At 36.9% G+C, this 16,214-nt stretch overlaps 1 protein-coding gene and 1 long non-coding RNA gene across 2 annotated transcripts in view; one reads left to right on the forward strand and one right to left on the reverse strand.

The window, feature by feature from the left end:
- Nucleotides 1-16,214, reverse strand: part of LOC110463651 (tsukushin-like) — a 98,554-nt gene that overhangs the window by 13,410 nt on the left and 68,930 nt on the right. The window lies entirely within an intron of this gene.
- Nucleotides 3,534-11,587, forward strand: LOC110463652. The gene is made up of 3 exons (XR_002464409.1): nt 3,534-3,763; nt 4,895-4,943; nt 11,108-11,587. It is a non-coding gene; the product is annotated as an uncharacterized LOC110463652 (long non-coding RNA).

Below are 16,214 nucleotides of genomic sequence, written 5' to 3' on the forward strand. Positions count from 1 at the left end.
TGATCAAGTGCCCAAGATTGTGACCACATCGGTCGGTCTGGGGAAAAAACTGACATTGCTGTCCCAAGAACTTGATGAACTGCCGTAAGGAGCGTGACATTACTAAACAAACCATATGTGTTAACAAATGGCGAAGTAGTCCTATAAACCACATCTCTATTGCTGACAAACCACAATAAATACTAAACCTGTCGGACTTTATTAAGTTTGTAAACAATGGCAAAGCGTTTGATAGGACCACAACACCGTTTCTTAACATTTTCTTCAATCAATTGTACAACGCCAGCGTTCAATTCTCCGTTATACTCGTCTGTGTCAGTAACGGCATGGTCTCGTTGTAGATATCTCGGTTATACTCGTCTGTGTCAGTAACGGTTTGTTCTCGCTGTAGATATCTCGGTTATACTCGTCTGTGTCAGTAACGATTTGTTCTCGTTGTAGATATCTCGGTTATACTCGTCTGTGTCAGTAACGGTATGGTCTCGTTGTAGATATCTCGGTTATACTCGTCTGTGTCAGTAACGGTTTGTTCTCGTTGTAGATATCTCGGTTATACTCGTCTGTGTCATTAACGGTATGGTCTCGTTGTAGATATCCCGGTTATACTCGTCTGTGTCAGTAACGGTATGGTATCGTTGTAGATATCCCGGTTATACTCGTCTGTGTCAGTAACGGTATGGTATCGTTGTAGATATACTCAATACATTAAGATGTAGCCCAATACTGCATCAAGTCGAAATCTCATGCACAAAATCATGCATACAATATTTGACGTTCTCGGACAAAGCATGTGTTTGAGGATATTTACTCAAACATGACAGTACGTAAAAGAAAACGAGCACAAAATGGGTAAAGTATTTTGCGTTTCTGTCACTTACAGTAAAACTAAAGTGTGACACACCTTGGATGTCCTTAAACTGCAAAACGACAGTGATCATACTGGAAACAAATGGTTCAAGTAGGTCACCCTGTCTACATCCCCCTTTTTACCACTACATTGATCAATTTAATGCATTAGAATTTAGATTTGTCCTCTCTTTTGAAATTTTGCGTTCAGAGAGATAATAAATTAGTTCAATTTTTAGTACAATGTAAACAACGCGCTCTAACATTTAAACATGCTGAATAACTATATCGGTTTTAGGTGTGATACTAGGTAATTCCTCAGCCATGTTGATACATTTTTGTAATAATTTGCATCAAAACAACACAAATGTTTATTTTGATAACATAATAATGACAACATAATAAGGGTTGATTTGGCTATCTGGTTCATGTTATTCAAATGAAAATGAATAAATTTATATTCAACCTCACAAAGTTTACACGCGCCTACAGGATGCATTAGATTTTAAAGAAAAATACAGTATTTGAAATTTCGCTTCTTGCTTAACTCCTTATATGCCACCTATGCGACAGCATTAACTAACTTTGAAGACATGCAAATCCTTATGAGATTTCTACTTTTGGAAATTATTCCAACTGGGATGGACAATAGCTTCATACGGACAGTTTATTGTTTACCAAAAATAAAATAAATACTGCTTACATCGAACATTCTACAACAACTTAAGATACGAACTACTCCTTTTCCTACACAATTACCGGTCATAAAGGCCGGCTATGGCTCTCTAGTTCCTACCTAGGAGTATACAGTAAGCTGGGGACTACTTGTGTTTCCCTGTTTTCAGATAATGCAGTGTTGATATGAAGTGTTTACTACGTATTTGCTTTTATATTATTGTGTCTAGGTTCTATGTGGTAAACACTACTGGTGGATCTTTTTTATTTTCGAGGTTTGCCATACACTTGATGGCCAAGGTGTCTCTTTTGCGTAGTGCCATGATTCATGATGCTGACTATACAAATTATCTCATTTTAAATAGCCACTACGCCTTTAAGGTTTGAAATTGATTAAAAAGGGGTTTACGCAACTTTACTTTTTAACAATACTTTAGACCAATTTGGATTTCAAACGCGTTGGCCCCTAGCATTACCGATGAGTCGTAAAAGGACGAAACAGCTATATGGTGCAGTGCGTTTTATTTTTGTCATACTGTATCCATCTTTGAACTTTAGAGGTGCAATCAGCAGTTTGTGTGTGTGAGCCGTTCATCTTTCTACCTAATACAGCAGTTTCAGGAAAGTATCGCATCACTTAAAATATCTCACAAGAACAAAGAACACCATGAATATCTACCCCGAGACCAAGGATCCAAACAAAATAAAGTCTGCACCAAGAATAAAGGACAGAGACGAACCAAAACAAACAAAAAACAAATATGTACCCTCAAAGCATCGGACCAAACGTTTTAAGAGTTTCCCCCAAAACCAGGGATAAAGCAAACCGATAATTAGCACGAGGCCTAGAGACAAATTAAGTGATCTGTACCTCGAGATCCAGGGACGAATAAACACAAGGACCACATCTGCAGCTCTTTGGAAAGAGTGGCATATATAACGAAACATCCGTGTTTACAATATGCGTGTCTGCTGTGACGTCATTGAGTACACCTAAACACTGGCAATGCAAGAAAGACCAAAACACACATTGAAATAAGTGTATAACGGAGCAAAAAATGTGTGCCGTAGAAATAAAATCGTAAGGAACTTTGGTGTTGTGTAGATATTTATTCTACCTCAAACCTTGATGACAGTATCTCGTTAAAGTAACAGATGACGTCACATGCTGAGAAATATGTTTGCGTTCACCGTGTAACCGATCTGATAAACGACACATCTTATCTGTCACGTGATAGTTTGAATGATGACGTTTAATACAGAAATCCGGAGGCACATACCACTAGCGCTAACAACCAGCCATGTTCAGGAAACTAATGCCTTGTCTAAGTTTCGAAAATACCAATTCTTCAGTGACATGTACTTTAAAGAAATCATCAATGTTAAAACATATCCAGAACAATGTTTATATGTTCTAGAAATAAACATGTCTTTGGAAACACGATGATTCTAACTTAGTATCTAGTCATTTTGATTGATTTCTAACACTTCTGGTAATGTATCTCTTTTGTAAGCAGCGCCCTCTATCACACAGAGGAAATGATCAAGGACGGTAATCCATCAGCCAGGAACGGTAATTGTCACATGTATAATCCATGGATACATGCCTAGTACCAGCTGAGATCGTACATAGGGCGATACAAACTCCGTGTTATCGTTAATAGGTCTAAAGCCATGACGGTATCATGTTCTGTCACACGCTACTACAAACGATAAGTCAAAAGGGTGTACCCAACAAACCATGGCTAATCATTTCCCTAATTGCCGTGCCATGCCGTTCCCGTGCATTCACAGTGTGCGCGTATGTTACATTACAATGTACCAGTAACGTAGAGTAGAAGAGCTCGTACACAAGTTCTGTTATCAAATATTACTGCATGAATGCCATATTCCTTGAATTCTGAAAATAAATGTCAGCGAAAATAATGAAATTGAAAAATACTGCTATATTAAAGGGCGGAGAACCTTTACGGTTGTGCAGTTATCGTTTACGACTTATCTTTCAGGTTACAGACCAGGATTGTGATCCAGCCGAAACCTCATCCCTCAAACGTCGTGTCCACCATCCGGTCTCACGGCAATACAGGAAGGCAATTTACGAGAGAGCAAAATACACAATGGACAGGTGCAACTCAGCGATAAAGAGGAGAGGGAGGGGGTAGAACGGGGGATGGGTGAAGGTGAGGACGAGGCCCTGGGGCTACAGAGGAGGTAGAACAAAGTATGAGTAGGAGTAGAGAGGGTAGGTACGAAATGAACTATCACTGTCATTAAAACAACTTTTTTTGCACATCCCTACACTTTCATCTCTCTTTCTTACACTCCCATTTTATCTTTAAATGTCGTTTCTCCTTTTTACGTTCTTCTTCCCCCGTTCTAGTACTTGCCCTCCTCGCTCCCAACTTTCCGTTTATTTCTCTTCCTGTAACTTATTTTCTCCTTCCTACTCGCTCGTTTCTCCTTACTTGGTTTTCATCTCTCTTTCCTATACTTTTATTTCTCCTACCTACGGTGTATCAGGGATCTTAGGTTTAGTGAGCTGCCAGTAACGTAATATGCAACAGTTGCATGAACTATGAAACTAATAAAGTCATACGGAAGAGACACACCCACAATTCCCGACCTCCTGCAACATGGCCGTATACCATGGTGGCGCGTTTGATCTTAGAATCAATACATTTAATGCTTCCAAAATAACGGCGGAAAAACAAGGTTTTAGTGAGAAATACAATGGCATATATTAGATGAAAGTTAGACATACACATGTAGTTATAAAGGGTTTGATCGTAAATTGTGGACCCAATATCTTTTTTTTTTATATTGTCCCGAAGGTATATTAGTGTCACGTCAAATATAATTAGTTTAGTTACAGCACATCAACCTGTAATAAAACCCCGATTATCAGGAGGATTGTGTTCATACTGGGAACACTTATATCAGGAAAAAGACCTTCGAAACAGACGAACACTAAACCAGGATTGAATCAAATGAAAAACATAGAAAAATGTGATCGGGACTGAAATGTATTCGAATGCGCTGGAAGCACCAAAAACAGGATTGCAATACATTGAGATGAAATGCGCCAAAAAACACTAAAAATTGTTTCATGATGCGTTTAGATACATTGAAAACATTAAAAACAGGATTTTGATATAGTCATATTCACTGGAAACACTTAAATTATAATTAGATAGAAATACATTGAAACACTTAGAACAGTACACTAGCCTTCATTTTCACATCAAATATTTATGTACATTGTTATAAAGATTGTTTACGGTTAGATGACAAGAAATCATCCTCACAACTTTATATTACCGTAGGTCTACACCGCAGACTTTTGTTTATTTTGTCTTTTTCTTATTCTATTTAGATTTTACTTCTTCGAAAAAGGCCAGGGTAATACCAGGACCACCCAGAAGGTAAACATCTGAAACATGATCCTGCCATTTGCATTTTTCTGTTCAAATTTCTTTCATTTTCAACAAAGGTACTTGCGCTTTACATGTGCACTAAATGCGCTTGTTGTTACAGGAGTTTTATATTTCTACTGACATTGACCATTCATAAAGACTTGTAGCCTCTACATCAATTTTGAAACCAGTGGCGTGGGTACTTAAAAGTAGGAATGTTTGGTTGAATGCCTGCATGGATGTTGCGAAATACAAATGTACTACATGTATAAAGATTGAGATAATTGACCGACATTCGAAGCTAAACTGTTCCCGAAATTGTCCATTTATACATGTGTGATTTGCAAGTACACAGTAGCGATGATAACTTAATGACGAACGGTAAAAAGGTTCACTTCATAAAATCAAATGTCACCTCGCCAACGAAACTTATTCTGTTGAAAGAAACGTCTGTATTGCACAGTTCATACTCAAAATACACGCCACTCAGCATTGTCTAAAGACGATTTCTGAGATATCCACGATGTACGAATTCCACAATGAAATTTCTTTTGATACCTGACATGTTCGGCTTTAAATGTGTTTCGGAGCAGTAGCAGATCTAAAGACGTGTTCTTGGCGTCAGTGAACGAACCTGTAGCCTCCTCTTTTAGCGATTTCTGGTGAAACCTTCCATTTTTGTCTCTGGATACGACATAACTGTCTTGTTTTTTCGTTGATGCCTTGAGACGTTGCATGTCCGTCTTATCTTGGGTCGATTTCGACCGACTATCACAATTTTACTCGCCAGGTGGACCGTATCACCTCTCCTGGTGACATGGGTTCGTCATAGGTGTTTACGTTGTGTTTTGGTGTCTCCTACGTTTCCTGTTGTTGACTTTTGATTGATTGCAAGTTCCTAGTTTTCTTTGTGTGTTCAAGACCCGATATATATTATTCGGTTTTATTTGAGTAGTAACTTTACATGAAAGTGCATGAACTGCCGTATCAGGCTTGATACGTGGTGGTCTGGAAAGCTATGACAATATACCATTATATATTTACATTTGCATGGCATTGTCACTATATAGCCTCTTTAGAAGCTGTGTCGTTGATTGGAACTTTAATTACCATGCAGGACGAGACATAATTCTTAGCGTATTAATACTGACTGGAACTACAATATCCAATGTAAATTAACATGACGGCTGCTGAAATATCACTAGGCATTGTGAGATTTGACAATGTCATTGTAAATTTATGTGCAAAATAAAATAAAAAATACTTTTATTACAACAAAAACAAGACCAAGGTCTGCAATATCGTACAAAATGCACATCGGTTGAAATCATCAATGCCGGCAATGTGAACAATTTTAACGCTCATGCAATTTATCAAAAATATCGTCTGTTACACTGCACTGATCAACAGGGGTTCGTTACAAATGTCTGAAATACACATATTTTATAGACCTACTAACACATATGTTACAGACCTACTGATATGAGTCACAGCACACATAAACATTTCAGACATTTGAAATGAACTCCTGTGCTCCGTCGCAAGTTCACTCACTCCTACGCGTCTCGCAGACACTGTTTCCTCAGTTTCTGACGACATGTCAAATAACGATGCTGTTATAGAATCTACAGACTGCAGTCAGATTCCCATACAATCAACAAATAAATTCACGTCTAGACTCCTCACAAAATGAGCAAAGAGAAAAGTTTGAATTAACTTCCAAAAATAACTCCCTCGTGGAGGGCAAGGTCGGATTTACAGTGTTCACTGTATTTATCCATGCGCTAAATTTGTTCCGGAGAAAAATCGAAACAATTTCAAATCTAACTTTAAGCGCAGAGGTCTATTGATAAACTTAAATCACCCTATGGACATATCATACGCAATTGTATCTATACTGAATTGTGGAATAACATTGAAGTGTTTGTTAAAATTTTAAAGTACTACTTTGTTTGCCAATCAGCACGCGACAAACACGCTGTTCAAATTATTGAACGAAATTTTGTGTACTGTTGATGAGGCGGGTATTTTGAATTTTAAATATAAATTACAAGTTAAAAAAGAACATAAGAGGCAGAGAAAACGTAAATATATGTATTGAACTGTTTTTGTATGGTATTTATGATCTATTTGAATAATGCTTGCGCGCATTATGCTGTTTGCTTGCAAAGCTGTGTCATTCAAATAGATCTTAAATACCATACAAAAACAGTTCGATGCTTAAATGAACGACATGACATTTCACCTTTGTTGGGGGACAAACAGTTTTCACCTTAACAACGCGTTAACTCTAATAACATAATTAACCAATCATAAATCTTCCTCTCTCTCCCTTCTCTGGAACAAACTTCGACCACCAACCCCGCAACTGAAAAAGTGTACATTGAAGTGTTGTACATTTCGCCTTCCGAACACTTATAAATGGTGGTGTCACGCTGTGAAATATATGTCCCTCATCAATTTACCGCCGCAACATCTTTTCTAAGAAAGCTTTTCTACGTAGGTGGTACATATCCTAACACGTATTGTTTAAACTGAACTGAAATACAATAGTTTAAAGTGCAAATTGAAATATGTACTCAAACACAATGCTGCTGATGAAGCGACAATACAAACATCAATTTTCTTAAAACAGTAAACGACACGAGATACTGATTTACGTTAGTGTCTTTTTATGAAAATATTTTTTTCTGGTTCGCACGTCAAATAGCAGAATAGCAAATATGGTGATACGTCTGTCCGTTTTCTGCACATACTAGTAAAACAAAACCGCTTTGGCGTGCGCTGTACGCAATCGATCCTTAAATAGGTTAGGATTTTAGAACGATGATAAAGATATCTATAATTCGAAGTCATTGAAACACTGTCGGGGTTTTGCAGGAACATTATAATTGACTTTTCTTTGCTGAGGCTAAGGCAGGGGATAATCAGCCGAAAGAGTGACGCTTTTATCATAATAACAACGTAACACATCACCGCTTCATACCCTGCTGCTCGATTTAATCACATTCGTTTTACATTTACAAAATATTTTTAAAATAGATCAAAATCTAGAATTGCTCCATGAAAGTTATTAAAGAAGGCATACTTAGACGATATGGCGCCTTTACAGTCATTTTGTTTACACCAAAAGCAGTTTTAAGATTAAATCTGGTCAGTAACAGGATTTTATTTCATAATAAAACAGTCTGCCGTTATGACATCATGTCTGTCGTTATCCGTATTGTACTTGGTGTCTTATTGGGCATTTGTGCTGTAATCTCGCAGGAATATCGGAAGACTGCGAGACTGTCGTATCGAGATGTAACAGAATTATTAGCGTTTGATGTGGTTCATGCCTATTTTACGAACCTGTTAAAAATCGTTATCACCAAGTACAAACAAATGAATATCGATGTACAGAATAGTACCGAAATAAAAATACAGATCTTGGCAGGATACTGACCGTGAAAAATCTGTGTCAACCCATGTTTTATCAAACATCAACGAATTTAAAGAAATGAATAAAGAAAAATTGTAAGCATTACTATTGGAATATCACACACAACTGTTCTATATTTCTTCAGTAATTAATGTTTAAATCCGCACTCGCGATTACAAAGTCCAAGTACAGGTAAATATTCCCCGACACACGTGTAACGTCCCCTATACACAGTCTGTGTTACACGTATTATTAACCGATATATAGGAAAGCGTGTCTGAGTTGGATAATATTGATCACAAAGTAGGTATATTATTTATCGTATTCCCCTCACGTACTCGAGTATCCCCTTTCATATTTCCCGTATTTGGAGCCGCTCTATACCAATGGACAACTTACGCGTCAATCTGATCATATTCACTGTTGTGTAATCACTCTATTTTGGTACAATATATAATGAAATGATACGTGATAACCTTGCCGTTGGGAAACACTGCAGTGCTTGCTATATTACTGTGAAATACAAGACATGAGTACCAATACGACCCGGATGATGGTGATATGATCTTAATTTCACTGTGAATACTAAACTTTGTGAAAAAGGGTCATAATAAAATCGACTTCAAATAAAAGTAACTTTAAAACAAGAACATTTTTTTTTTATATAATATTTCTAAGGTTCTAAATGTTCAGCTTCATAATCAAGGTACAGCAGTATTCATAGATAACTTCAAATTGATTCAAGATTAGCACATTCTCCATCAATCATCCTTCCTCATTTTTAATACTTTAACATTAAAGTATTCAAACAACACTAGTTTTGAACATCATTCTTTTGCTTATTATCAACTTTTTATCTGACAATGAATACCGTAGAAAAAGCTTTAAGTCTTCGTTGATATGCAAAGGAATTTGTCCTTCTTTATTTATCATTTTGGCAAAATACCCTAATTCGAATGGGGAAGTCTGATATGGCCCCTCGCTAAACTCTTGCATGTCTGTGTCTATTCTAGAAGATGGAAGGTTTAGCTGGGAAATGTAATCATTCGCTGTCCTGCGGTTTTCCCATTAATCACGTTATTTCGGTAGTGTGCATATGAAAGCAAATGAAATATCAGTTATTATGTTCCCGGCCTGAGATAAATCAAACAACGTGGACTGAGCAGCCGCCATTTCCCTCGGGGGACCACGACTAATTCGCCGATAGTTGTCCTGTTCGAACGCGCCGGACGGGCCTTTGATCGATATCTGTCTTATACGAACGCGCCGGACAGGACTAGGTCCGCCATGATGAAAACGAAATCGTCCAAGCATCATCCATCAAAGTTGATCAGGACCAAATTGGAAGAAGGAAAAATTGCTCTTCTTTATTTTTGGCCACCAGATAGAAAAACAATTGAGAAGTGTCTAGATTGGTTTGGCGGCGGCTTGGGTATGGCAATTTAAAATGAATTAGTGCATGACAGAACTTCTGATATGGAATACAGCATGAATATTTTACAAATAACTGGCTACAGTTTCGAATTCATATATACTAAAATTACAAAGTAGACAAAGACTGCAAAGACACTGTAAATTGCCTTTGAGGTTTAAGTAGAGCCTGGGTGTGACTTTGTGTGCGGTCATATTTTCTCCAAGATGATCAATAACAGATTAGGAGCAGGATGGTTGTCGGGTGTTTATAACATCGTATCATTATTTAACAATTGTAATAACGTATGTTGTCATAACTGTCGTTAAACTGGGAGATATGGAGATATTTTACACGGGCATTATGAAGCTCCAAATTTAAAGCGCTACCCAGTCACGTATACGCATCAAAACATCCTGCTTTAGTCATGAACTGTTTACATTTTGTCGTCACTGTTTTTGATTATAATATTTTTTCTTATCATAATTTGTAACCGCTTCTTGTACTGAACCCGCGCGTCTGTTGAATCTGCTGAACTGACTATTCATCACAAATTGTATTATTCACTATTTACATGTATTTGGTAGTCGTTTCACTGTATTGTGAGAAGACCACAAAGTAAACATGTACCACAACTATGTACAATGTACATTGTTACACCCTCTGTGTATGGAATTACATGTCCGTACCCCTGAGTCTGTTAAAGTGGCATTAATTTATGGTTTTTGGTCCCATTGGGCAATAAACTAATTTTGTAGTAATCGGCTAGTGTTTTCCTTTTCTCATTAATTATTTACCATACATATTTACCATGGGCTTACCCCAAAGACACAGTCGATGAATCAAACATCAACATTATACAGCAATTTATGAATATATTGTTACGTAATGTGGTTGTCTTTATTTTGTGAAGGACCAGGCACATCTTCGAAATCTACAAGAAAATACCTGATCAATTCATATGGCGATTATTAAGCCTCACTGAATTCGTTTTGTTTGCCTTAACAGCTGTATTTTTTTGCATTTCCAGGTTTCCCTTCTGAGGCTGCTATATCAGGGCCGTTTTCGTTTAAACGGCCAAACCGGTCGGACCACAGTTGTTCGTTTATCAAATAAGGTCGGACCTAGTAATCTGATGCTGCTTTCAGGCGAGCCTTGACCCTTGCAAGGCCTGCGTACACATTTGAAGGTCCGCCAGGATTTATACCCGAAATTGTAACATTTATAAACGATCAAACCGGTTGTTTCGCATAAACGAACAGGCCCAAGGTGTACATATGATACACGGTTGTGACAGTTGTTTTACATGTACTGACGTCAGTACCAATCTTGATATTTCAGTGTTCACCAGGATTAAATGGTTGTAAATGAGTTATTTTGGTCGTTGATGATCTACATCGAGCTGACGTAATTCAAACCTACAAAATACTAAACAACATGGACATTCTTGAGAAGGGCAAAATATTCCACGAAGCTGAAGACAACCGAACCAGGGGGCACTCCAGGAAACTATTCAAAAGACCATGCAGACTAAACAAATATGGTTACTTCTACAGCAACAGAGTGATAAATATGTGGAACTCTCTAACAGAGGAGGTAGTAATATCTCCAACGCTCAACACCTTCAAGTCACGGCTCAACAGCCACTGGAAACATCATCCGACAAAATTCAAGCCATTTCTTTATTAGTTACATATATATATATATGCAAGTCTAATCAGTCAAAAGTGACAATGTAACAAATTGACTGTTTGGCACTGACCATGATTTTTAAAATCATATGTTTTTAACCACCAAATTGTAAAAGGAGAGGATTTAACAGTGGGAGCTGAATCCTCCAACCCTACCAGATAAAGAAATGAACCTGTAACTGTAAATAGCTATATAGCAACCACAAGCTACTAGTTAGCTTACAACGATGTCATCTGACCGAAACTGAGCGAAACATAATGTTCTTGGCCTGACGAAAGACCGTTTAAGGGTACATGTACGTGTCCCTGGTAAAGTTTGTTTTACAGACATAGGTCTGATTTTGTCCCTTTGTTCTGACGCTCTGGTTGACCTTTTTCTTTCATATGTTTCATTACTTTCGTACTGTGTTATATGTGTTGTCGGTGTCTTTAAATGCAAATAAGGATAGGTCCCCTATTACTATCGTGTATCGGTTTGATTGCGCCCTTGCATTATATGTTCAGCAATTAAATTGTGGAATATATCTCTATTTATTCGTCCTGCAGGATTTAGCATTTTAATAAAATCTAACCCTTATACGTCTGTCCTTGGCCCTTTTTTTGTATTTTAACTCCTTGCTCTAGAACGACTATTGCTAATTGGCACTAAATCGATTTATTCTGCAAATTAACTATACACAAACAGTCTATTAACACAAAAGGACTGGTATTTAAATTGTTTTCCTATTAAGTCGACTGAAGCTTTTTTTAACCAGTATTTTTGTCGCCTTGGAAAGATGTTGTCTTAATCAATAGGAGAAAGCAACGCAGTATGCAAATAAGCTGCCTCAATTACGACCAAATTGCAAATTAAATTTGTCAGAAAGGGAAGCGGGATTCCTGTGATCTGCATTCGCGTTGACATTTATCCACCACTGGACGTTTATGATCAAAAGATGATAACATCAGGACCGAAAGTATGAACAAACGTTGATTATACCCAAAACAATCATCCGCTAATTCAATTGGTTAGCTTTATAAAGACCAGGCAATTAAGAGCTGGTTGTCATTAAGTAGGATAGACACAACATCCGGGTGTGGGGACCCTTGTCGCTTCGATGTCTTAGCGATCGTCAGGTAATGATCGGTGAAATTGAATCTATCGGTTTTGCTGGCAGAAACAAGACGGGACACCAATCACAATCCCTGCACCACAGCCCTGGAGTATGTCAGGGTCGACACTTTTATATGAAATCCATTGTATAACGTTCGCCTACACATCAAACGCGGCCGAAATTACTGTAAGGACGACCTTTGGTTACAGGTTTAAATTTGATATTTACCTAGTATAATCATTTTCTACGATATTATAAGATGGAAGGCGATAAGATGATATTTTACAGTGCCTCAGAATGTTGTTAAAGGCAAAGAACAATATACAGATGCGGTGTGTCATGTCTAATTTTTAGTATATAAATATAAACAAAAACCAATGTCCTTTCTATAAACGCATAAAGTCGGACAAGAACTAATCATATACGAACAGCACTGAGTGTGGTATATTATAGCTCTGAGTGTTGTATATTATAACTCTGAGTGTCGTATATTATAGCTCTGATTGTGGTATATTATAGCTCTGAGTGTGGTATATTATAGCTCTGAGTGTGGTAGGTTATAGTTGAATGATGGTATATTATAGCTCTGTGTGGTATATTATAGCTCTGAGTGGTATATTATAGCTCTGAGTAGTATATTATAGCTCTGAGTGTGGTATTTTATAGCTCTGATTGTGGTATATTATAGTTCTGAGTGGTATATTATAGCTCTGAGTGTGGTATATTATAGCTCTGATTGTGGTAGGTTATAGCTCTGATTTTGGTATATCATAGCTCTGAGTGTGGTATATTATAGCTCTGAATGTGGTATATTATAGCTCTGATTGTGGTATATTATAGCTCTGAGTGTGGTATATTATAGCTCTGAGTGTGGAATATTATAGCTCTGAGTGGTATATTATAGCTCTGATTGTGGCATATTATAGCTCTGATTGTGGTAGGTTATAGCTCTGATTTTGTTATATCGTAGCTCTGAGTGTGGTATATTATAGCTCTGAGTGGGGTATATTATAGCTCTGATTGGGGTAGGTTATAGTTGAATGATGGTATATTATAGCTCTGTGTGGTATATTATAGCTCTGAGTGGCATATTATAGCTCTGAGTGTGGTATATTATAGATCTGATTGTGGTAGGTTATAGCTCTGATTTTGTTATATCGTAGCTCTGAGTGTGGTATATTATAGCTCTGAGTGGTATATCATAGCTCTGAGTGTGGTATTTTATACCTCTGAGTGTGGTAGATTATAGCTCTGAGTGGTATATTATAGCTCTGAGTGTGGTATATTATAGCTCTGATTGTGGTATATTATAGCTCTGATTATGGTAGGTTATAGTTGAATGATGGTATATTATAGCTCTGTGTGGTATATTATAGCTCTGAGTGGTATATTATAGCTCTGAGTGGTATATTATAGCTCTGAGTGTGGTATTTTATAGCTCTGAGTGTGGTAGATTATAGCTCTCAGTGTGGTATATTATACATATGAGTGTCGTATATGATAGTTAGCTCGGAGTGTCGTATATTATAGCGCTGAGTGGTGTTTAATAGCTGCTGTGAACTTTAGTAGTGTAATTTATCAATCTGATGTGTATGTTACTTGTTCATCATAAAATGTTTATCGATATTATGTTTTGAAAAAAAAGTTATATACGAACAGGAACAGACGAAACACACAAAAAAGGAACACAACAAAAACCTAATATGCATACACGCATGTTGATTCTTGCCAATTAGAAACCAATCATATGAAGCAGATTTGGATTAAAACCTGCAAAAATGTTCTTCTCTTTATCTCAATCCTAATGTTCCTTTTGTAAACTACTTTTCTAATTTGATCTCCTCCCATTGAAATGCCTAGAATCTCCATGGTTTTACGTTCAATCACCCTTTCTTATAACAGCGATAAGACATTGGCTGCTAGGCACCTATTAATGCTAGCCCGTTGTCAATGGCTTAAGAGTCATGCCGCATTCTCCTGAAGTTTCGGCCGATTTACTTTGAACAAGGACGTCATGTTGCTGCACCGGCGAAATGTTCAGGTATCAAAAAACCAAAGTCAAACAGATATTTTAGCAACAATTCACTTTTAGGACATTATAGATCGTCATGATTAGTTTTACAGTTTAAAAAGATGTTCCCAACTTTCAGTAAATGCCAACAGTGGATGACACTTAGCACAAAGACATACCAAATAACTGTCGTAAATATGATATTGTGCATAACAACTGTGACTGTCACGCTATTTATGTAAACACGACATTTTAAATAAGTATTGACTGTACACGACGTTAAATATCAAAGTATTGGCTGTAAACGACGATCAATCTCAAGAAATTAAAACAAAAGCCATGTATCCACGCAAAGAAACTGCATGGTCGCGGTAATGCTTATAATAAATGGGATCATAATATGGATATCATAATATAACGATATTATCTCATCTTAATTCGATGTTTCAATTTTATGTAGGCATTCAATGTTAATTTTTCTTAAAAACAAACTTGAATTTACCGAAGGTCCATCGAAATCCATCTACCACTATGCATGAAATGTAAGATAAACAACTACAATTTTAAGGCTACCATCTTTTGGATGCGTTCATGATAAATCATAACTAATAATTGATTTGATTAAATCAGTTCATTAATTGTTCCATTTTTTTACTGTATTTATTTAATTATGTTTTGATGCAGAAAGGAAGGTGATTGTTGATGAGAGCGGAAACTATTATATTTTCTTGTCCAACATGAGAGCATCTTGTCACGTTGCTTAGCGTAGCGGTGTTTTAAAGTACTCGACGCTGTTACACTAAGTTTAATACGACCATACCTGAAACACCAGAACAGAACTTAATATCTCATTTGACCTTTTTAATGTAGTTTTTATTTCAGAGGAGACGTAAACAACACCTGACACTAAATCGTAAAACACAACCTTTGAAATGACAGTCGCGTTGCAAATGTCTAAATTTTCCGGTAGTTTATAAATTACTGCGCTAACTAATTTCACGAAAGAAGCGGCTTGGGTATTGCACGTGTCTTTGAAGCTCTACACGTGCTAAAAAAACGTGCATGCTTATATTTAGCACCTTGCCTAGCTGTTGTTATAGACAGGGAATCTAGTGAAAAGTACAGTAAAGACCTACCGTTGGTGATTTGATACATTGGACTGGGCAGATGGTCCACACGTAGCTGCGGGTCTACGTTGATTTATGTACACCTCGACGAGTTTTGATCAGTGCCGTTTCGGGAAGAAATCATATATATGACAGGTATCAAATGAGTTTTATGCTGTATAAATGGGGAACTAGAATACATAATTATACATATACATCAATTTGCTTAAATAAAAATAGTGCATTATAAATGTATTCTGTCTATCTGTAAGGAGCAATTGACTGCGGTAAACCACGTGACACTTTTAGTTGTTAGATAAAGAACGAAAGAGCACAAAGCATCAAATAATTGTATTATGTCTTCTGAGAATATCGAACCCTAAACATTTACTACTAGTACAAATGTAAACCGATGTCCTAATCATACGTACGCATCATGGCCATATATTTACTGCTTAGAACCGGTGCATACTTTACATGTTAAATGGCATCAACATCAGATAGCAAATGACATACATAATGACTTGAGATAAATGTACAAGTACA

This window comes from Mizuhopecten yessoensis, unplaced genomic scaffold (genome assembly GCF_002113885.1).
Source record: "Mizuhopecten yessoensis strain PY_sf001 unplaced genomic scaffold, ASM211388v2 scaffold10919, whole genome shotgun sequence".
Classification (NCBI taxonomy): Eukaryota; Metazoa; Mollusca; class Bivalvia; order Pectinida; family Pectinidae; genus Mizuhopecten; species Mizuhopecten yessoensis.